The sequence below is a fragment of the Stenella coeruleoalba genome (genome assembly GCF_951394435.1).
Source record: "Stenella coeruleoalba genome assembly, chromosome: X".
NCBI classification, from domain to species: Eukaryota; Metazoa; Chordata; class Mammalia; order Artiodactyla; family Delphinidae; genus Stenella; species Stenella coeruleoalba.
In genome coordinates this window covers 47246498-47270560 of record NC_137152.1, presented here as the reverse complement: position 1 = coordinate 47270560, position 24063 = coordinate 47246498, and the positions used below count along the sequence as shown (strand labels likewise).

Genomic DNA, 24063 nt, shown 5'->3' with positions numbered 1-24063 from the left:
CTTTACCCCTAGGTTCTTCATGACATTTTTTTCTTAAATTCCATATATATGTGTTAGCATACGGTATTTGTCTTTTTCTTTCTCACTTACTTCACTCTGTATGACAGACTCTAGGTCTATCCACCTCATTACAAATAGCTCAATTTCGTTTCTTTTTATGGCTGAGTAATATTCCATTGTATATATGTGCCACATCTTCTTTATCCATTCATCCGATGACGGGCACTTAGGTTGTTTCCATCTCCGGGCTATTGTAAATAGAGCTGCAATGAACATTTTGGTGCATGACTCTTTTTGAATTTTGGTTTTCTCAGGGTATATGCCCAGTAGTGGGATTGCTGGGTCATATGGTAGTTCTATTTGTAGTTTTTTAAGGAACCTACATACTGTTCTCCATAGTGGCTGAACCAATTCACGTTCCCACCAGCAGTGCAAGAGTGTTCCCTTTTCTCCACACCCTCTCCAGCATTTATTGTTTCTAGATTTTTTGATGATGGCCATTCTGACTGGTGTGAGATGATATCTCATTGTAGTTTTGATTTGCATTTCTCTAATGATTAATGATGTTGAGCATTCTTTCATGTGTTTGTTGGCAGTCTGTATATCTTCTTTGGAGAAATGTCTATTTAGGTCTTCTGCCCATTTTTGGATTGGGTTGTTTGTTTTCTTGTTATTGAGCTGCATGAGCTGCTTGTAAATTTTGGAGATTAATCCTTTGTCGGTTGCTTCATTTGCAAATATTTTCTCCCATTCTGAGGGTTGTCTTTTGGTCTTGTTTAATGGTTTCCTTTGCTGTGCAAAAGCTTTGAAGTTTCATTAGGTCCCATTTGTTTATTTTTGTTTTTATTTCCATTACTCTAGGGGGTGGGTCAGAAAGGATCTTGCTTTGATTTATGTCATAGAGTGTTCTGCCTATGTTTTCCTCTAAGAGTTTGATAGTTTCTGGCCTTACATTTAGGTCTTTAATCCATTTTGAGCTTATTTTTGTGTATGGTGTTAGGGAGTGATCTAATCTCATACTTTTACATGTACCTGTCCAGTTTTCCCAGCACCACTTATTGAAGAGGCTGTCCTTTCTCCATTGTATATTACTGCCACCTTTATCAAAGATAAGGTGTCCATATGTGCATGGGTTTATCTCTGGGCTTTCTATCCTGTTCCATTGATCTATCTTTCTGTTTTTGTGCCAGTACCATACCGTCTTGATGACTGTAGCTTTGTAGTATAGTCTGAAGTCAGGGAGCCTGATTCCTCCAGTTCCTTCTTTCGTTCTCAAGATTGCTTTGGCTATTCGGGGTCTTTTGTGTTTCCATACAAATTGTGAAATTTTTTGTTCTAGTTCTGTGAAAAATGCCAGTGGTAGTTTGATAGGGATTGCATTGAATCTATAGATTGCTTTGGGTAGTAGAGTCATTTTCACAATATTGATTCTTCCAATCCAAGAACATGGTATATCTCTCCATCTATTTATATCATCTTTAATTTCTTTCATCACTGTCTTATAATTTTCTGCATACAGGTCTTTTGTCTCCTTAGGTAGGTTTATTGCTAGATATTTTATTCTTTTTGTTGCAATGGTAAATGGGAGTGTTTTCTTGATTTCACTTTCAGATTTTTCATCATTAGTATATAGGAATGCCAGAGATTTCTGTGCATTAATTTTGTATCCTGCCACTTTACCAAATTCATTGATTAGCTCTAGTAGTTTTCTGGTAACATCTTTAGGGTTCTCTATGTATAGGATCATGTCATCTGCAAATAGTGACAGCTTTACTTCTTGTTTTCCGATTTGGATTCCTTTTATTTCCTTTTCTTCTCTGATTGCTGTGGCTAAAACTTCCAAAACTATGTTGAATAAGAGTGGTGAGAGTGGGCAACCTTGTCTTGTTCCTGATCTTAGTGGAAATGCTTTCAGTTTTTCACCATTGAGGATGATGTTTGCTGTGGGCTTGTCATATATGGCCTTTATTATGTTGAGGAAAGTTCCCTCTATGCCTACTTTCTGCAGGGTTTTTATCATAAATGGGTGTTGAATTTTGTCAAAAGCTTTATCTGCATCTATTGAGATGATCATATGGTTTTTCTCCTTCAATTTGTTAATATGGTTTATCACATTGATAGATTTGCGTATATTGAAGAATCCTTGCATTCCTGGAATAAACCCCACTTGGTCATGGTGTATCATCCTTTTAATGTGCTGTTGGATTCTGTTTGCTAGTATTTTGTTGAGGATTTTTGCATCTATGTTCATCAGTGATATTGGCCTGTAGTTTTCTTTCTTTGTGACATCCTTGTCTGGTTTTGGTATCAAGGTGATGGTGGCCTCGTAGAAGGAGTTAGGGAGTGGTCCTCCCTCTGCTATATTTTGGAAGAGTTTGAGAAGGATAGGTGTTAGCTCTTCTCTAAAGGTTTGATAGAATTCGCCTGTGAAGCCATCTGGTCCTGGGCTTTTCTTTGTTGGAAGATTTTTAATCACAGTTTCAATTTCAGTGCTTGTGATTGGTCTGCTTGTATTTTCTATTTCTTCCTGATTCAGTCTTGGCTGGTTGTGCATTTCTAAGAATTTGTCCATTTCTTCCAGATTGTCCATTTTATTGGCATAGAGTTGCTTGTAGTAATCTCTCATGATCTCTTTTATCTCTGCAGTGTCAGTTGTTACCTCTCCTTTTTCATTTCTAATTCTATGGATTTGAGTCTTCTCCCTTTTTTTCTTGATGAGTCTGGCTAGTGGTTTATCTATTTTGTTTATCTTCTCAAAGAACCAGCTTTTAGTTTTATTGATCTTTGCTATTGTTTCCTTCATTTCTTTTTCATTTATTTCTGATCTGATTTTTATGATTTCTTTCCTTCTGCTAGCTTTGGGGTTTTTTTGTTCTTCTGTCTCTAATTGCTTGAGGTGCAAGGTTAGGTTGTTTATTCGAGATGTTTCCTGCTTCTTAAGGTGGGCTTGTATTGCTATAAACTTCCCCCTTAGAACTGCTTTTGCTGCATCCCACAGGTTTTGGGTCGTTGTGTCTCCATTGTCATTTGTTTCTAGGTATTTTTTGATTTCCTCTTTGATTTCTTCAGTGATCTCTTCATTATTAAGTAGTGTATTGTTTAGCCTCCATGTGTTTGTATTTTTTACAGATCTTTTCCTGTAATTGATATCTAGTCTGATGGCATTGTGGTCAGAAAAGATACTTGATACAATTTCAATTTTCTTAAATTTACCAAGGCTTGATTTGTGACCTAAGATATGATCTATCCTGGAGAATGTTCCATGAGCACTTGAGAAAAATGTGTATTCTGTTGTTTTTGGATGGAGTGTCCTATAAATATCAATTAAGTACATCTTGTTTAATGTATCATTTAAAGCTTCTGTTTCCTTATTTATTTTCATTTTGGATGATCTGTCCATGGGTGAAAGTGGGGTGTTTAAGGCCCCTACTATGAATGTGTTACTGTCGATTTCCCCTTTTATGCCTGTTAGTATTTGCCTTATGTATTGAGGTGCTCCTATGTTGGGTGCATAAATATTTACAATTGTTATATCTTCTTCTTGGATCGATCCCTTGATCATTATGTAGTGTCCTTCTTTGTCTCTTTTAATAGTCCTTATTTTAAAGTCTATTTTGTCTGATATGAGAATTGCTACTCCAGCTTTCTTTTGGCTTCCATTTGCATGGAATATCTTTTTCCATCCCCTTTCTTTCAGTCTGTATGTGTCTCTAGGTCTGAAGTGGGTCTCTTGTAGACAGCATATATAAGGGTCTTGTTTTTGTATCCATTCAGCTAATCTGTGTCTTTTGGTGGGAGCATTTAGTCCATTTACATTTAAGGTAATTATCGATATGTATGTTCCTATTCCCATTTTCTAAATTGTTTTGGGTTTGTTATTATAGGTCTTTTCCTTCACTTGTGTTTCTTGCCTAGAGAAGATCCTTTAGCATTTGTTGTAAAGCTGGTTTGGTGGTGCTGAACTCTCTCAGCTTTTGCTTGTCTGTAAAGGTTTTAATTTCTCCATCAAATCTGAATGAGATCCTTGCTGGGTAGAGTAGTCTTGGCTGCAGGTTTTTCTCCTTCATCACTTTCAGTATGTCCTGCCACTCCCTTCTGGCTTGTAGGGTTTCTGCTGAGAGATCAGCTGTTAACCTTATGGGGATTCCCTTATGTGTTATTTGTTGTTTTTCCCTTGCTGCTTTTAATATGCTTTCTTTGTATTTAATTTTTGACAGTTTGATTAATATGTGTCTTGGCGTATTTCTCCTTGTATTTATCTTGTATGGGACTCTCTGTGCTTCCTGGACTTGATTAACTATTTCCTTTCCCATATTAGGGAAGTTTTCAACTATAATCTCTTCAAATATTTTCTCAGTCCCTTTCTTTTTCTCTTCTTCTTCTGGAACCCCTATAATTCGAATGTTGGTGCGTTTAATGTTGTCCCAGAGGTCTCTGAGACTGTCCTCAGTTCTTTTCATTCTTTTTTCTTTATTCTGCTCTGCAGTAGTTATTTCCACTATTTTATCTTCCAGGTCACTTATCCGTTCTTCTGCCTCAGTTATTCTGCTATTGATCCCATCTAGAGTACTTTTAATTTCATTTATTGTGTTGTTCATCATTGCTTGTTTCATCTTTAGTTCTTCTAGGTCCTTGTTAACTGATTCTTGCATTTTGTCCAATCTATTGTCCATTCTATCTCCAAGATTTCGGATCAACCTTACTATCATTATTCTGAATTCTCTTTCAGGTAGACTGCCTATTTCCTCTTCATTTGTTAGGTCTGGTGCATTTTTATCTTGCTCCTTTATCCGCTGTGTGTTTTTCTGTCTTCTCATTTTGCTTATCTTACTGTGTTTGGGGTCTCCTTTTTGCAGGCTGCAGGTTTGTAGTTCCTCCTGTTTTTGATGTCTGTCTCCAGTGGCTAAGGTTGGTTCAGTGGGTTGTGTAGGCTTCCTGGTGGAGGGGGCTAGTGCCTGTGTTGTGGTGGATGAGGCTGGATCTTGTCTCTCTAGTGGGCAGGTTCACGTCTGGTGGTGTGTTTGGGGGTGTCTGTGGCCTTATTATGATTTTAGGCAGCCTCTCTGCTAATGGGTGGGGTTGTGTTCCTGTTTTGCTTGTTGTTTGGCATAGGTTTTCCAGCACTGTGGCTTGCTGGTCGTTGAGTGAAGCTGGGTGCTGGTGTTAAGATGGAGGTCTCTGGGAGATTTTCGCCGTTTGATATTATGTGGAGCTGGGAGGTCTCTTGTTGATCAGTGTCCTGAAGTTGGCTGTCCTACCTCAGAGGCAGAGCCCTGCCTCCTGGCTGGAGCACCAAAAGCTTTTCATCCACAGGCTCAGGATAAAAGGGAGAAAAAGTAGAGGGAATTAGTAGAAGTATGAGGAAAGAAAGAAGGAAAGGAGGGTAGGAAGGAAGGAAGAAAGAAAGAAAGAAGCAAAGAAGAAAAGAAGGCAAAAAGGAAAGAAAGGAGGGAGGGAGGGAGGGAGGAAGGAAGGAAGGAGGGAAAGAAGGAAAAAAGAAAGAAAGAAGATACAGTAAAAATAAAATAAAGTATAATAAAGTTATTGAATTAAAAACTTCCTATTTAGAAAAAAAAAAGGGACGGAAAGAACCTTAGGACAAATGTTGGAAGCAAAGCTATACAGACAAAATCTTACACAGAAGCATACACATACACCCTCACTAAAAGAGGTAAATGGGGAAAAATCCTAAATCTTGCTGTCAGAGACCACCTCCTCAATTTGGGATGATTCGTTGTCTAAAGGAGGGAAGGAAGGACGGAAAGAAAGAAAGAAAGAATGAAGGTAAAGTATAATAAGGTTATTAAAATTAATTATTAAGAAAAAAAATTAAAAAAAAAACATGGACGGATAGAACCCTAGGACAAATGGTGGAAGCAAGACTATACAGACAAGATCTCACACAGAAGCATACACATACACATTCACAAAAAGAGGAAAGGGGAAAATATCATAGATCTTGCTCCTAAAGTCCACTTCCTTAATTTGGGATGATTGGTTGTCTATTCAGGTATTCCACAGATGCAGGGTACATCAAGTTGATTGTGGAGCTTTAATCCGCTGCTTCTGAGGCTGCTGGGAGAGATTTCCCTTTCTCTTCTTTGTTCTCACAGCTTCCAGGGCTAAGCTTTGGATTTGGCCCTGCCACTGCGTGTAGATCGCTGGAGGGCATCTGTTTTTTGCTCAGACAGGATGGGGTTAAAAGAGCCGCTGACTGGGGGCTCTGGCGCACTCAGGCCGGCGGGGACGGAGGGGCACAGAGTGCGGGGCGGGCCTGCGGTGGCAAAGGCCGGCGTGACTTTGCACCAGCCTGAGGCGCGCTGTGCGCTCTCCCGGGGAAGTTGTCCCTGGATCCCGGGAACCCGGCAGTGGCGGGCTGCACAGGCTCCGCGGAGGAGGGGTGTGGAGAGTGACCTGTGCTCGCACACAGGCTCCTCGGTGGCGGCGGCAGCAGCCTTAACGTCTCCCGCCCGCCTCTGGGGTCCGCGCTTTTAGCCGCGGCTTGCGCCCGTCTCTGGATTCCGCGCTTTCAGCCGCGGCTCGCGCCCGTCTCTGGATTCCGCGCTTTCAGCCGCGGCTCGCGCCCGTCTCTGGATTCCGCGCTTTCAGCCGCGGCTCGCGCCCGTCTCTGGGGTCCGCGCTTTCAGCCGCGGCTCGCGCCCGTCTCTGGGGTTCGCGCTTTCAGCCGCGGCTCGCGCCCGTCTCTGGATTCCGCGCTTTCAGCCGCGGCTCGCGCCCGTCTCTGGGGTCCGCGCTTTCAGCCGCGGCTCGCGCCCGTCTCTGGGGTTCGCGCTTTTAGCCGCGGCTCGCGCCCGTATCTGGAGTTCCTTTAAGCAGCGTTCTTAAACCCCTCTCCTCACGCCCCAGGAAACAAAGAGGGAAGGAAAAGTCTCCTGCCTCTTCTGCAGGTGCAGGCTTTTCCCCGGACTCCCTCCCTGCTAGCTGTGGTGCACTAACCCCTTCAGGCTATGTTCAAGCCGCCAACCCCAGTCCTCTCCCTGCGCTCTGGCCTCAGCTCGCAGCCCCGCCCGCCCCGGCGGGTGAGCAGACAAGCCTCTCGGGCTGGTGCGTGCCGGTCGGCACCGATCCTCTGTGCGGGAATCTCCCCGCTTTGCCCTCCGCACCCGTTGCTGTGCACTCCTCCGCAGCTTCGAAGCTCCCCCCTCCGCCTCCCGCAGTCTCCGCCCGCGAAGGGGCTTCCTAGAGTGTGGAAACTTTTCCTCCTTCACAGCTCCCTCCCACTGGTGCAGGTGCCGTCCCTATTCTTTTGTCTCTGTTTTTTCTTTTGCCCTACCCAGGTACTGGGGAGTTTCTTGCCTTTTGGGAGGTCTGAGGTCTTCTGCCAGCCTTCAGTAGGTGTTCTGTAGGAGTTGTTCCACGTGTAGATGTATTTCTGGTGTATCTGTGGGGAGGAAGGTGATCTCCGCGTCTTACTCTTCCGCCATCTTCCGCCTTCTCCCGAGCTTATTTTTGTGTATGGTGTTAGGGAGTGATCTAATCTCATACATTTACATGTACCTGTCCAGTTTTCCGAGCACCACTTATTGAAGAGGCTGTCCTTTCTCCACTGTACATTCCTGCCACCTTTATCAAAGATAAGGTGTCCATATGTGCGTGGGTTTATCTCTGGGCTTTCTATCCTGTTCCATTGATCTATCTTTCTGTTTTTGTGCCAGTACCATACTGTCTTGATTACTGTAGCTTTGTAGTATAGTCTGAATTGAGGGAGCTTGATTCCTCCAGCTCCGTTTGTCCTTCTCAAGATTGCTTTGGCTATTCGGGGTCCTTTGTGTTTCCATACAAATTGCAAAATTTATTGTTCTAGTTCTGTGAAAAATGCCAGTGGTAGTTTGATAGGGATTGCATTGAATCTATTGATTGCTTTGGGTAGTAGAGTCATTTTCACAATGTTGATTCTTCCAAATCAAGAACTTGGTATATCTCTCCATCTATTTGTATCATCCTTAATTTCTTTCATCAGTGTCTTATAATTTTCTGCATACAGGTCTTTTGTCTCCTTAGGTAGGTTTATTCCTAGATATTTTATTCTTTTTGTTGCAATGGTAAATGGGAGTGCTTTCTTGATTTCACTTTCAGATTTTTCATCATTAGTATATAGCAATGCCAGAGATTTCTGTGCATTAATTTTGTATCCTGCTACTTTACCAAATTCATTGATTAGCTCCAGTAGTTTTCTGGTAGCATATTTAGGATTCTCTTTGTATAATACCATGTCATCTGCAAATAGTGACAGCTTTACTTCTTCTTTTCCGATTTGGATTCCTTTCATTTCGTTTTGTTCTCTAATTGCTGTGGCTACAACTTCCAAAACTATGTTGAATAAGAGTGGTGAGAGTGGGCAACCTTGTCTTGTTCCTGATCTTAGTGGAAATGCTTTCAGTTTTTCACCATTGAGGATGATGTTGGCTGTGGGCTTGTCATATATGGCCTTTATTATGTTGAGGAAAGTTCCCTCTATGCCTACTTTCTGCAGGAATTTTGTCATAAATGGGTGTTGAATTTTGTCAAAAGCTTTCTCTGCATCTCTTGAGATGATCATATGGTTTTTCTCCTTCAATTTCTTAATGTGGTTTATCACATTGATAGATTTGCGTATATTGAAGAACCCTTGCATTCCTGGAATAAACCCCACTTGATCATGGTGTAAGATCCGTTTAATGTGCTATTGGATTCTGTTTGCCAGTATTTTGTTGAGGATTTTTGCATCTATGTTCATCAGCGATATTGGCCTGTAATTTTCTTTCTTTGTGACATCCTTGTCTGGTTTTTGTATCAAGGTGATGGTGGCCTCATAGAAGGAATTTGGGAGTGTTCCTCCCTCTGCTATATTTTGGAAGATTTCGAGAATAGGCGTTAGCTCTTCCCTAAATGTTTGATAGAATTCGCCTGTGAAGCCATCTGGTCCTGGGCTTTTGTTTGTTGGAAGATTTTTAATCACACTTTCAATTTCAGTGCTTGTGATTGGTCTGCTCATATTTTCTATTTTGTCCTGATTCAGTCTTGGCAGGTTGTGCATTTCTAAGAATTTGTCCATTTCATTGGCATAGAGTTGCTTGTAGTAATCTTTCATGATCTTTTTTATTTCTGTAGTGTCAGTTGTTACTTCTCCTGTTTCATTTCTAATTCTATTGATTTGAGTCTTCTCCCTTTTTTTCTTGATGAGTCTGGCTAGTGGTTTATCTATTTTGTTTATCTTCTCAAAGAACCAACTTTTTGTTTTATTTATCTTTGCTATTGTTTCCTTCATTTCTTTTTCATTTATTTCTCATCTGATTTTTATGACTTCTTTCCTTCTGGTAGCTTTGGGGATTTTTTGTTCTTCTTTCTCTAATTGCTTGAGGTGCAAGGTTAGGTTGTTTATTCGAGATGTTTCCTGCTTTTTAAGGTGGGCTTGTATTGCTATAAACTTCCCCCTTAGAACAGCTTTTGCTGCATCCCATAGGTTTTGGGTCGTCTTGTCTCTGTTGTCATTTGTTTCTAAGTATTTTTTTATTTCCTCTTTGATTTCTTCAGTGATCACTTCATTATTAAGTAGTGTATTGTTTAGCCTCCATGTGTTTGTATTTTTTACAGATCTTTTCCTGTAACTGATATCTAGTCTCATGGCGTCGTGGTCGGAAAAGATACTTGGTACAATTTCAATTTTCTTAAATTTACCAAGGCTTGATTTGTGACCCAAGATATGATCTATCCTGGAGAATGTTCCATGAGCACTTGAGAAAAATGTGTATTCTGTTGTTTTTGGATGGAGTGTCCTATAAATATAAATTAAGTACATCTTGTTTAATGTATCATTTAAAGCTTGTGTTTCCTTATATATTTTCATTTTGGATGATCTGTCCATGGGTGAATGTGGGGTGTTAAAGTCCCCTAATATGAATGTGTTACTGTCGATTTCCCCTTTTATGCCTGTTAGTATTTGCCTTATGTATTGAGGTGCTCCTATGTTGGGTGCATAAATATTTACAATTGTTATATCTTCTTCTTGGAACGATCCGTTGATCATTATGTAGTGTCCTTCTTTGTCTCTTCTAATAGTCCTTATTTTAAAGTCTATTTTGTCTGATATGAGAATTGCTACGCCAGCTTTCTTTTGGTTTCCATTTGCATGGAATATCTTTTTCGATCCCCTTACGTTCAGTCTGTATGTGTCTCTAGGTCTGAAGTGGGTCTCTTGTAGACAGCATATATAAGGGTCTTGTTTTTGTATCCATTCAGCCAATCTATGTCTTTTGGTGAGAGCATTTAGTCCATTTACATTTAAGGTAATTATCAATATGTATGTTCCTATTCCCCTTTTCTAAATTGTTTTGGGTTCGTTATTATAGGTCTTTTCCTTCTCTTGTGTTTCTTGTCTAGAGAAGTTCCTTTAGCATTTGTTGTAAAGCTGGTTTGGTGGTGCTGAACTCTCTCAGCTTTTGCTTGTCTGTAAAGGTTTTAATTTCTCCATCAAATCTGATGAGATCCTTGCTGGGTAGAGTAGTCTTGGCTGCAGGTTTTTCTCCTTCATCACTTTCAGTATGTCCTGCCACTCCCTTCTGGCTTGTAGGGTTTCTGCTGAGAGATCAGCTGTTAATCTTATGGGGATTCCCTTGTGTGTAATTTCTTGTTTTTCTCTTGCTGCTTTTAATATGCTTTCTTTGTATTTAGTGTTTGACAGTTTGATTAATATGTGTCTTGGCGTATTTCTCTTTGGATTTATCCTGTATGGGACTCTCTGTGCTTCCTGGACTTGATTAACTATTTCCTTTCCCATATTAGGGAGGTTTTCAACTATAGTCTCTTCAAATATTTTCTCAGTCCCTTTCTTTTTCTCTTCTTCTTCTGGAACCCCTATAATTCGAATGTTGGTGCGTTTAATGTTGTCCCAGAGGTCTCTGAGACTGTCCTCAGTTCTTTTCATTCTTTTTTCTTTATTCTGCTCTGCAGTAGTTATTTCCACTATTTTATCTTCCAGGTCACTTATCCATTCTTCTGCCTCAGTTATTCTGCTATTGATCCCATCTAGAGTACTTTTAATTTCATTTATTGTGTTGTTCATCATTGCTTGTTTCATCTTTATTTCTTTGAGGTCCTTGTTAAATGTTTCTTGCATTTTGTTCATTCTTTTTCCAAGATTTTGGATCATCCTTACTCTCATTATTCTGAATTCTTTTTCAGGTAGACTGCCTATTTCCTCTTCATTTGTTAGGTGTGGTGCATTTTTATCCTGCTCCTTTATCTGCTGTGTGTTTTTCTGTCTTCTCGTTTTGCTTATCTTACTGTGTTTGGGGTCTCGTTTTTGCAGGCTACAGGTTCGTAGTTCCCGCTGTTTTTGATGTCTGTCTCCAGTGGCTAAAGTTGGTTCAGTGGGTTGTGTAGGCTTCCTGGTGGAGGGGACTAGTGCCTGTGTTGTGGTGGATGAGGCTGGATATTGTCTCTCTAGTGGGGAAGTTCATGTCTGGTGGTGTGTTTTGGGGTGTCTGTGGCCTTATTATAATGTTAGGCATGTTCTCTGCTAATGGGTGGGGTTGTGTTCCTGTTTTGCTAGTTGTTTGGCATAGATTGTCCAGCACTGTAGCTTGCTGGTCGCTGAGTGAAGCTGGGTGCTGGTGTTAAGATGGAGGTCTCTGGGACATTTTCACCATTTGATATTATGTGTAGCTGGGAGGTCTCTTGTGGACCAGTGTCCTGAATTTGGCTCTCCTACCTCAGAGGCAGAGCCCTGTCTCCTGGCTGGAGCACCGAGAGCCTTTCATTCACACGGCTCAGAATAAAAGGGAGAAAATGTAGAGAGAATTAGTAGAAGTATGAAGAATGAAAGAAAGAAAGGAGGGAAGGAAGGAAGGAAGAAAGAAAGAAAGAAAGAAAGAGGCAAAGAAGGAAAGAAGGCAAGAAGGAAAGAAAGGAGGGAGGGAGGGAGGGAGGAAGGAAGGAGGGAAGGAAGGAAAAAGACAGAAGGAAAGAAGATACGGTAAAATAATATAAAATATAATAAAGTTATTGAATTAAAAAGTAATTATTTACCAAAAAAAAAGGGATGGATAGAACATTAGGACAAATGTTGGAAGCAAAGCTATACAGACAATATCTTACACAGAAGCATACACATACACCCTCACAAAAAGAGGTAAAGGGGAAAAAATCATAAATCTTGCTCTCAGAGACCACCTCCTCAATTTGGGATGATTCGTTGTCTAAAGGAGGGAAGGAAGCAAGGAAAGAAATAAAGAAAGAAAGAAAGAAGGAAAGAAAGAAAGAAAGAAGGTAAAGTATAATAAAGTTATTAAAATTATAATTAATTATTAAGAAAAAAATTTTTAAAAAAAAACCATGGACGGATAGGACCCTAGGACAAATGGCGGAAGCAAAACTATGCAGACAAAATCTCACACAGAAGCATACACATACACATTCACAAAAAGAGGAAAAGGGGAAAAAATCATAGATCTTGCCCTCGAAGCCAACCTCCTCAATTTGGGATGACTCGTTGTCTATTCATGTATTCCACAGATGCAGGGTACATCAAGTTGGTTGTGGAGCTTTAATCCACTGTTTCTGAGGCTGCTGGGAGAGATTTCCCTTCTTTGTTCTCACAGCTCACAGGGGCTCAGCTTTGATTGGGCCCTGCCTCTGCATGTAGGTCTCTGTAGGGCGTCTGTTTTTTGCTCAGACAGGACGGGGTTAAAGGAGCCGCTGATTCGGGTGCTCTGGTGCACTCAGGCCGGGGGGTACAGAGGGGCACAGTGTGCGGGACGGGCCAGTGGCAGCAGACGCCGGTGTGACATTGCACCAGCCTGAGGCCCGCCGTGCGTTCTCCTGGGGAGTTTGTCCCTGGATCCCAGGAACCTGGCAGTGGCGGGCTGCACAGGCTCCACGGAAGAGGGGTGTGGATAGTGACCTGTGCTCGCACACAGGACCCTTGGTGGCGGCAGCAGCAGCCTTAGCGTCTCCTGCCCGTCCCTGGGGCCCGTGCTTTTAGCTGCGGCTTACGCCTGTCTCTGGGGTTCATGCTTTTAGCTGTGGCTCGCACTCGTCTCTGGAGTTCCTTTAAGCAGCACTCTGAAACCCCTCTCCTAGCGCACCAGGAAACAAAGAGGGAAGAAAAAGTCTCTTGCCTCTTTGGCAGGTGCAGACTTTTCCCAGGACTCCCTCCCGGCTAGCCGTGGTGCACTAACCCCTTCAGGCTATGTTCAAGCTGCCAACCCCAGTCCTCTCCCTGCGCTCCAACGGAAACCGAAACCCGAGCCTCAGCTCGCAGCCCCACCCGCCCCGGTGGGTGAGCAGGGAAGTCTCTCGGGCTGGTGAGTGCCGGTTGGCACCGATCCTCTGTGCGGCAATCTCCCCGCTTTGCCCTCCGCGCCCGTTGCTGTGCACTCCTCCGTGGCTCCGAAGCTATCCTCTCCACCTCCCGCAGTCTCCGCCCATGAAGGGGCTTCCTAGTGTGTGGAAACTTTTCCTCCTTCACAGCTCCCTCCCACTGCTGCAGGTGCCGTCCCTATTCTTTTGTCTCTGTTTTTTTCTTTTTTTCTTTTGCCCTACCCAGGTATGTGTGGAGTTTCTTGCCTTTTGGTAGGTCTGAGGTCTTCTGCCAGCCTTCAGTAGGTGTTCTGTAGGAGTTGTTCCACGTGTAGATGTATTTCTAGTGTATCTGTTGCTTGTTCAAAACCTCTAGAGTTCCAGGGGTGAAATCCGAAACTGGCTCCCCTACCTCTCATTTATTTCTGATCTGATATTTATGATTTATTTCTTTCTGCTAACTTTGGGGTTTGTTCGTTCTTCTTACTCCATTGCTCTGGGTGCAAGGTTAGGTTGTTCATTTGAGATGTTTCCTGTTTCCTTTTCTTTTTTTTTACATCTTTATTGGAGTATAATTGCTTTACTATGGTGTGTTAGTTTATGCTTTATAACAAAGTGAATCAGGTATACAAACACAAATGATCCCAAATCTCTGCCCTCTTGTGTCTCCCTCCCTCCCACTTTCCTTATCCCACCCCTCCAGGCAGTCACAAAGCACCGAGCTAATCTCCTCGTGCTATGTGGCTGCTTCCCACTAGCTATATACCTTATGTTTGGTAGTGTATAAATTTCGATGCCTTTCTCTCACTTTTTCACAGCTTACACTTCCCCCTCCCTGTATCTTAAAATCCATTCTTTAGTAGATCTGTGTCTTTATTCCTGTCTTACCCCTAGGTTCTTCAATACATTTTTTTTTATTCTTAAATTCCATATATATGTGTTAGCATACAGTATTTGTCTTTCTCTGTATGAATTACTTCACTCTGTATGACAGACTATAGGTCTACCCACCTCATTAAAAATAGCTCAGTTTCATTTCGTTTTATGGCTGAGTAATATTCCATTGTACATATGTGTCACATCTGCTTTTTCCATTCATCTGATGATGGACAGTTAGGTTGTTTCCATCTCCGGGCTATTATAAATAGAGCTGCAATTAACATTTTGGTACATGACTCTCTTTGAATTATGGCTTTCTCAGGGTATATGCCCAGTAGTGGGATTGCTGGGTCATATGGTCGTTCTATTTGTAGTTTTTTAAGGAACCTCCATACTGTTCTCCATAGTGGATGTACCAATTCACATGCACACCTGCAGTGCAGGAGTGTTTCCTTTTCTCCACACCCTCTCCAGTATTTATTGTTCCTAGATTTTTTGAGGATGGCCATTCTGACTGGTGGTGAGATATCTCATTGTAGTTTTGATTTGCATTTCTGTAATGATTAATGATGTTGAGCATTCTTTCATGTGTTTGTTGGCAGTCTGTATATCTTCTTTGGAGAAATGTGTATTTAGGTCTTCTGCCCATTTTTAGATTGGGTTTTTTTTTTTTTCTTATTGAGCTGCATGAGCTGCTTGTTAATTTTGGAAATTAATCCTTTGTCAGTTGCTTCATTTGCAAATATTTTCTCCCATTCTGAGGGTTGTCTTTTGGTCTTGTTTATGGATTCCTTTGCTGTGCAAAACGTTTGAAGTTTCATTAGGTCCCATTTGTTTATTTTTGTTTTTATTTCCATTTCTCTAGGAGGGGGGTCAAAAAGGATCTTGCTGTGATTTATGTCATAGAGTGTTCTGCCTATGTTTTCCTCTAAGAGTTTGATAGTTTCCGGCCTTACATTTAGGTCTTTAATCCATTTTGAGCTTATTTTTGTGTATGGTGTTAAGGAGTGATCTAATCTCATACTTTTACATGTACCTGTCCAGTTATCCCAGCACCACTTACTGAAGAGTCTGTCCATTCACCACTGTACTTTCCTGCCCTCTTTATCAAAGATAAGGTGACCCTATGTGCGTGGGTTTATCTCTGGGTTTTCTATCCTGTTCCATTGATCTATCTTTCTGTTTCTGTGCCAGTAACATACTGTGTTGATTACTGTAGCCTTGTAGTATAGTCTGAAGTCAGGGAGCCTGATTCCTCCAGCTCCGTTTTTCATTCTCAAGATTGCTTTGACTATTCGGGGTCTTGTTTCCATACAAATTGTGAAATTTTTTGTCCTAGTCCTGTGAAAAATGCCAGTGGTAGTTTGATAGGGATTGCATTTTATCTGTAGATTGCTTTGCGTATTAGAGTCATTTTCACAATGTTGATTCTTCCAATCCAAGAACATGGTATATCTCTCCATCTATTTGTATCATCTTTAATTTATTTCTTTAGTGTCTTGTAATTTTCTGCATACAGGTCTTTTGTCTCCTTAGGTAGGTTTATTCCTAGATATTTTATTCTTTTTGTTGCAATAGTAAATGGGAGTGCTTTCTTGATTTCACTCTCAGATTTTTCGTCATTAGTGTATAGGAATGCCATAGATTTCAGTGCATTATTTTTGTATCTTGCAACTTTACCATATTCATTGATTACCTCTAGTAGTTTTCTGGTCGCATCTTTAGGATTGTGTATGTATAGAATCATGTCACCTGCAAACAGTGACAGCTTTACTTTTTCTTTTCCGATTTGGATTCCTTTTATTTCCTTTTTTTCTCTGATTGCTGTGGCTAAAACATCCAAAACTATGTTGAATGAGAGTGTTGAGAGTGGGCAACCTTGTCTTGTTCCTGATCTTAGTGGAAATGCTTTCAGTTTTCACCATTGAGGATGATGTTGGCTGTGGGTTTGTCATATATGGCCTTTATTGTGTTGAGAAAAGTTCCCTCTATGCCTACTTTCTGCAGGGTTTTTATCATAAATGGGTGTTGAATTTTGTCAAAAGCTTTCTCTGCATCTATTGAGATGATCATATGTTTTTTCTCCCTCAATTTGTTAATATGGTATATCACATTGGTTGATTTGCTTATATTGAAGAATCCTTGCATTCCTGGAATAAACCTCACTTGATCATGGTGTATTATCCTTTTAATGTGCTGTTGGCTTCTGTTTGCTAGTATTTTGTTGAGGATATTTTCATCTATGTTCTTCAGTGATATTGGCCTGTAATTTTCTTTCTTTGTGATATCCTTGTCTGGTTTTGGTATCAAGGTGATGGTGGCCTCGTAGAGTGAGTTTTGAAGTGTTCCTCCCTCTGCTATATTCTGGAAGAGTTTGAGAAGGGTAGGTGTTAGCTCTTCTCTAAATTTTTGATAGAATTCCCCTGTAAAGCCATCTGGTCCTCGGCTTTTGTTTGTTGGAAGATTTTAAATCACAGTTTCAATTTCAGTGCTTGTTATTAATCTGTTCATATTTTCTATTTCTTCCTGATTCAGTTTTCTCAGGTTGTGCATTTCAAAAATGTGTCCATTTCTTCCAGGTTTCCATTTTATTGGCATACAGTTGCTTGCAGTAATCTCTCATTATCTTCTGTATTTCTTCCATGTCAGTTGTTACTTATCCTTTTTTATTTCTAATTCTATTGATTTGAGTCTCTTCCCTTTTTCTCTTGATGAATTTGGCTAATGGTTTATCAATTTTGTTTATCTTCTCAAAGAACCAGCTTTTAGTTTTATTGATCTTTGCTATCGTTTCCTTCAATTCTTTTTCATTTATTTCTGATCTGATATTTATGATTTCCTACCTTCTGCTAACTTTGGGGTAAGTTTGTTCTTCTTTTTCTATTGCTTTAGGTGCAAGGTTAGCTTGTTCATTTGATATGTTTCCTGTTTCTTAAGGTAGGATTATATTGCTATAAACTTCCCTCTTAGAACTGCTTTTGCTGCATCCCATAAGTTTTGGTTCATCATGTCTCCAATTGTCATGTTTCTAGGTATTTTTTGATTTCCACTTTGATTTCTGCAGTGATCACTTGGTTATTAAGTAGTGTATTGTTTACCCTCCATGTGTTTTTTTTTTTTTTTTTACAGACCTTTTCCTGTAATTGATATCTAGTCTCATAGCGTTGTGGTTGGAAAAGATACTGGGTACAATTTCAATTTTCTTAAATTTACCAAGACTTGGTTTGTGACCCAAGGTATGATCTACCTTGGGGAATGTTCCAACAGCAATTCGGAAAAGTGTGTATTCTGTTGTTTTCGATTGGAATGTTTTAAAACTATGAATTAAGTCCATCTTGTTTAACGTATCATTTAAAGCTTGTGTTTCCTTATTTAATTTCATTTTGGATCATCTGTCCATTGGTGAAAGTGGGGTGTTCAAGTATCCTACGCTGATTGTGTTATTGTCAATTTCCCCTTGTAAGGCTGTTAGTACTTTCCTTATGTATTGAGGTGCTCTGTGCTGGGAGCATAAATATTTACAATTGTTATATCTTCTTCTTGAATCGGTCCATTGATCATTATGTAGTGTACTTCTTTGTCTCTTGTAATAGTCTTTATTTTAAAGTCTATTTTGTCTGATATGAGAATTGCTACTCCAGCTTTGTTTTCATTTCTGCAGCATGGAATATCTTTTTCGATCCCCTCACTTTCATTCTGTATGTGTCCCTAGGTCTGAAGTGGGTGTCTTGTAGACAGCATATATATGGGTCTTGTTCTTGTATCCATTCAGCCAGTCTGTGTCTTTTGGTGGGAGCATTTCATCCATTTACATTTAAGGTAATTATCGATATGTTTGTTCCTCTTCCCATTTTCTTAATTGTTTTGGGTTTGTTATTGTAGGTATTTTCCTTCTCTTGTGTATCTTGCCTAGAGAAGTTCCTTTAGCTTTTGTTGTAAAGCTGGTTTGGTGGTGCTGAACTCTCTCAGCTTTTGCTTGTCTGTAAAGGTTTTAATTTCTCCATCAAATCTGAATGAGATCCTTGCTGGGTAGAGTAATCTTGGTTGCAGGTTTTTCTCCTTCATCACTTTAAATATGTCCTGCCACTCCCTCCTGACTTGTAGAATTTCTGCTGAAAGTTCAGCTGTTAGCCTTATGGGGATTCCATTGTGCTTTATTTGTTGTTTTTCCCTTGCTGTTTTTAATATGTTTTCTTTGTATTTAATTTTTGATGGTTTGATTAATATGTGTCTTGACGAGTTTGTCCTTGGATTTATCCTGTTTGGGACTCTGTGTGCTTCCTGGACTTGATTAACTATTTCCTTTTCCATATTAGGGAAATCTTCAACTATAATCTCTTCAAATATTTTCTCAGTCCCTTTCTTTTTCTCTTCTTCTTCTGGAACCCCTATAATTCGAATGTTGGTGCGTTTAATGTTGTCCCAGAGGTCTCTGAGACTGTCCTCAGTTCTTTTCATTCTTTTTCCTTTATTCTGCTCTGCAATAGTTATTTCCACTCTTTTATCTTGCAGATCACTTATCCGTTCTTCTGCCTCAGTTATTCTGCTATTGATCCCTTCTAGGGTATTTTTAATTTCATTTTTTGTGTTCTTGGTCATTGCTTGTTTCCTCTTTTGTTCTTCTAGGTCCTTGTTAAATGTTTCTTGCATTTTCTCTATTCTATTTCCAGGATTTTGGATCATCCTTACTATCATTATTCTGAATCCTTTTTCAGTAGACTGCCTATTTCCTCTTCATTTGTTAGGTCTGATGTGTTTTTACCTTGCTCCTTCATCTGCTGTATGTTTTTCTGTCTTTTCATTATGTTTATCTCACTGTGTTTGGGGTCTCCTTTTTGCAGGCTGCACGTTCATAGTTCCCATTGTTTATGGTGTCTGTCTCCAGTCGCTAAGGTTGGCTCAGTGGGTTGTGTAGGTTTCCTGGTGGAAGGGACTAGTGCCTGTGTTCTGGTGGATGAGGTTTGATCTTGTCTTTCTGGTAGGCAGGTCCACGTCTGGTGGTGTGTTTTGGGGTGTCTGTGGCCTTATTATGATTTTAGATGGCCCTTTTCTTAATGGATGGGGCTGTGTTCCTGTCTTGCTAGTTGTTTGGCCTAGGGTGTCCAGCACTGTAGCTTGCTGGTCCTTGAGTGAAACTGGGTGTTGTTGTTGAGATGGAGATCTCTGGGAGATTTTTGCTATTTGATATTACGTGTAGCTGGGAGTTCTCTTGTGGACCACTGTCCTGAAGTTGGCTCTCCCACGTCAGGATCACAGCCCTGATGCCTGGCTGGAGCACCAAGAACCTGTCCTCCACATGGCTCAGAATAAAAGGGAGAGAAAATAGAAAGAAAGAAAGAGGATAAAATAAAATAAAGTAAGGTAAAATTAAATAAAGTTATTAAAATAAAAAAAAATTATTAAGGAAAATATTTTTATAAAAATTCAGATGGACAGAACCCTAGGACAAATGTTGAAAGCAAAGCTATACAGACTCAGAAACATACACAGACACACTCACAAAAAGAGGAAAATGGGAAAAAATAATCTATCTTTCTCCCAAAGTCAACCTCCTCAATATGGATGATTCATTGTTTATTCAGGCATTCCACAGATGCAGGGTATACCAATTTGATTGTGGAGCTTTAATCTGCTGCTTCTGAAGCTCCTGGGAGAAATTTCCCTTTGTCTTCTGTGTTTGCACAGCTCCTGGGGTTCAGCTTTGGATTTGGCCCCACCTCTGCATGTAGGTCGCCTGAGGGTGTCTGTCCTTCACTCAGACAGCACGGGGTTAAAGGAGCAGCTGCTTCAGGGGCTCTGGCTCACTCAAGCCGAGGAGAGGGATGCGAACAGATGTGGGGCAAGCCTGCGGTGACAGAGGCCAGCATGTCATTGCACTAGCCTGGGGCATGCCGTGCATTCACCCAAGGAATTTGTCCCTGGATTAAGGGACCCTGGCAGTGGTGGGCTGCACAGGCTCCCGGGAGGTGTGGTGTGGAGAGTAACCTGTGCTTGCACACAGGCTTCGTGGTTGCTGCAGCAGCAGCCTTAGTGTCTCATGCCCGTCTCTGGGGTCCGCACTGCTAGCCGCGTCTCGTGTCCATCTCTGGAGCTCCTTTAAACAGTGCTTTTAATCCCCTCTCCTCTCACACCAAGAAACAAAGAGGCAAGGAAAAGTCTCTTGTCTCTATGGCAGCTCCAGCCTTTTACCAGACTCCCTCCCAGCTAGCCGTGATGCAGTGACCCCTTCAGGTGGTGTTTACGCAGCCAACACCAGTCCTCTCCCTGCATCTTACCAAAGCCTGAACCTCACATCCCAGCCCCCACCTGTCCCAGCAGGTGAGCAGACAAGCTTCTCGGGCTGGTGAGTGCTGGGCGGTACCAATCCTATGTGGGGGAATCTCTCCTCTTTGCCCTCCACACACCGCTTGCTGCACTCTCCTCCATGGCTCTGAAGCTTCCCCCTCCGCCCCCCACAGTCTCCGCCAGTGAAGGGTCTTCTAGTGTGTGGAAACCTTTCCTCCTTCACAGCTCCCTCCCACTGGTGCTGGTCCCATCCTTATTCTTTTGTCTCTTTTTTTTCTTTTTTCTTTTGCCTTACACAGGTACGTGGGGAGTTTCTTGCCTTTCAGGAGGTCTGAGGTCTTTTGCCAGCGTTCATTTGGTGTTGTATAGTAGCAGTTCTACGTGTAGAGGTATTTCCGATGTATCATGGTTTAGAAGGTGATTTCCAGATCTTACTCTTCCGCCATCTTTTAGGATTGCTTTTTATACTGGGTGTTTATTTCTTTTTTCTTCTGGTTCCATATAAATTTTTAGGATTTGCCTTTCCTATTTGTCTGAAAAATGCTGTTGGAATTCTGATAAGGATTGCAATTAATCTATAAATAATTTTCGTTTGTATGGATATTTTATTATTAATTTTTCTGATCTTTGATCACAAGATATCTTTATATTTACCTGTGTCTTTTTCAGTTTCTATCATTAGGGCCTTGTATTTCAGTGTACAAATCTTTCACTTCCTGATTTAAAATTTTAAAGTATTTTATTCTTGTTGATGCTGTAAATGGGATTGTTCTCTTTATTTTAAGCTATATTATTTTTATATAGAGGGATGCAACTTATTTTTACCTGTATGTTGATTTTTTTTATCCTACTTACTGAATTTATTGTTTAGTTTTAACAATTTTGTTGGGTTTCAGAATTCTCTATATATACAATCACCTCAAATGGAAAAAGGTAACTTTACTCCATTTCCAATTTAGATGTCTTTTTAAAAAATTGTCTAATTGCTTTAGCCAGAACTTCCAGTACTATGTTGAGTAAAAATGGTGAGATTGGGCGCCTTTGTCTTGTTTCTGATCTTAGAGGAAATCTTTGAACAGTTCATTGTTGAGTAAACTATTCGCTGTGAGCTTGTCATCTATGGTTTTTATTATGTTGAAGTATGTTCCTTCCTTACCCAATTTGTTGAGAGTTTCTTTTCTTATCATAAAACGGTGTTGTACTTTGTCAAATTCCTTTTCTGCATCTATTGAGATAATTATATGATTTTAATCTTTCATTCTATTGATGTGGTGTATCATTGACTGATTTGTTTAAGTAGAGCATCTTTTTACCATGATGTTGAATTCGCTTTGCTAATGTTTTCTTAACAGTTTTTGCATCTAAAATTATTGGGGGTAGTGGTCTGTAGTTTTCTTTTCTGGTAGTGTCCAAATGTCTTTGGTGTCAGGGTACTGCTGGCCTCACAGAATGAGTTTGGGAATGCTCCCTCGCCTCTGATTTTTTAGGAACAGTTGAAAAGGATCAGAGTGAATTCTTCTTTAAATATTTAGTAGAATTTACCAGGTAAATCTGTATCTGTTCTTAAACTTTTCTTAGTTGGGAAGTTTTTGATCACTGACTCAATCCCCTTATGTGTTATTGCTTCATTTATATTTCCTATTTCTTCATGAGTTAGTCTCTTTTAAGGAAATATTTCTTAATGTGAACCAATTTTAAAGTTTTTTTTTGATTTTGTAACAATATTCCTTCTGTTTTATGTTTTGGTTTTTTTGGCCCCAAAGCTTATGAGATCTTAGCTGTCTGACCAGGGATCAAACCTGCATGCTCTGCATTGGAAGGTGAAATCTTAACCACTGGACTGTCAGGGAAGTCCCCATGATTTAGTCTTGGTAATCATATTTCTAGAAATTTATCCATTTATTTTAGGTTTTCTGATTTGTTTGCATATAAATGTTCATAGAAGTCTCTTATGATTTCTTTGATATTCATTTTAATGTCTCTTTTTGATTATCAATATCATTTATTTGAGTCTTCTCTCATTTTTCTTAGTCTCATAAAGTTTTTCAATTTTCAAAGAAAAATCTTCTCTTAGTTATGTTGATCTTTTCTGTTAATTTCCTGGGCTATATTTTATTGTTTATGTTTTGATCTTTGTTATTCCCTTTTTTCAGCTATCTTTGAGCTTAGTTTGCTTTTCTTTTCTTATTTTCTTCACATGTAATGTTACTTTGATTATTTGAGATTTTATGTTTTTCATAATATACGTATTTATCACTGTAAATTTCCCCGTTAGAACTGCTTTTGCAGGATCCCATAGGTTTTGGTACACTGTGCTTCCATTTTCATTTGTTTTGAGATTTTGAAACATTTGAAAACATTTCTTCTTTGACCTATTTGTTGATCATAAATGTTTTGTTTAATTTTCACATATTTGTAAATTTTTCAGCTTTCCTTGTGTTGATTCTAGTTTTCTGTTTTTTTTTAGTTTTATGCTTTTATTGTCAGAAAAGTTACTTGGTATAATTTCAAATTTGCTAAGCCATGTTTTGTGTTCTATCATATTATCTATCCTGGAGAATGTTCTGTGAACATTTGAGAAAAATAATATGTATTTTGTTTCTGTTAATGGAATATTACATACACACACACACACACACACACACACACACACACACACACACATATCTGTTAGGTCCATTTAGTCTAAAGTACATTTCAAATTCTATGTTTTCTAGTTGATTTTTTTTCTCTTGGTGACCTATCCATTGCTGAAAGTGGGGTATTGAAATGTCCTACTCCTCTTGTGTTGTCTACTTCTCCCTTCAGCTCTTAGTATTTGCTTACTACGTTTTGGTGTTCCAATGTTGGGTGCTTATATATTTATTGTTACTGTATCTTCTTGATCAATTTACAACTTTGTCATTGTATAATGACCCTCCTTGTCTCTAGTTACCATTCTTCACAGCTGGGGAAGCTGAGCACTTACTCTCACACTCCCTTTCACTTATTGGAGAGATAATCAGCTAGTTTAGTTCTAAGCTGTGCCATCTTTGGGGAAGGGTGATCCTTTCAAAGTAAACCTGTTCCTCTTATGCACTCACTTTCATCTTAACTCGTTTTTACTACCTCAGAGTGCTGGAATTTTCCTCTGGAGAACCGGACTTCCACAAAAGCTTTCTTGTCTATGAACGTATGTCCAATTCAAATGTTTCCATACCACAGCCATGAGGTTATAGGGCTGGATCACAGGCCATGCCATTTCCACAGTCTGCACTGAAGTCCATCTGCCTGTTGCCAGAGGTGAGCAAGATTCCTCCCAGTTCCCTTGGTGTATGGTGCTATATCTTACTATTCCCACAGGAGCACTGTTGTTCATGAATGAATGTGAGATGTTATAGGATGGAGGTACAAAAACAAGGAAGGTCTTATTCCATTAAAATATTGATATATTGAAAAGGACAGTCCCCTCAAAATATAGGGCCAGGAAAAATGGTTATCTACATGTGAAAGAATGAAGTTGGAGCCTTATCTTGCAAGATATAAAAAATTAACTCTAAATGGATCAAAGACCTAAAATCATAAAATCCCTAGATGAAAGCATAGGGCAAATGCTTCATG

General features: G+C 40.1%; 1 long non-coding RNA gene across 1 annotated transcript in view; it reads left to right on the top strand.

Moving 5' to 3' along the window:
- The window catches only part of LOC307179955, a 163439-nt gene extending 139753 nt beyond the window's left edge, over nt 1–23686 (top strand). Inside the window, exon 5 of the long non-coding RNA XR_013825623.1 lies at nt 23577–23686. This is a non-coding gene — a long non-coding RNA (uncharacterized lncRNA). The remainder of the gene's footprint in view (nt 1–23576) is intronic.
- The last annotated feature ends 377 nt before the right edge of the window (nt 23687–24063 follow it).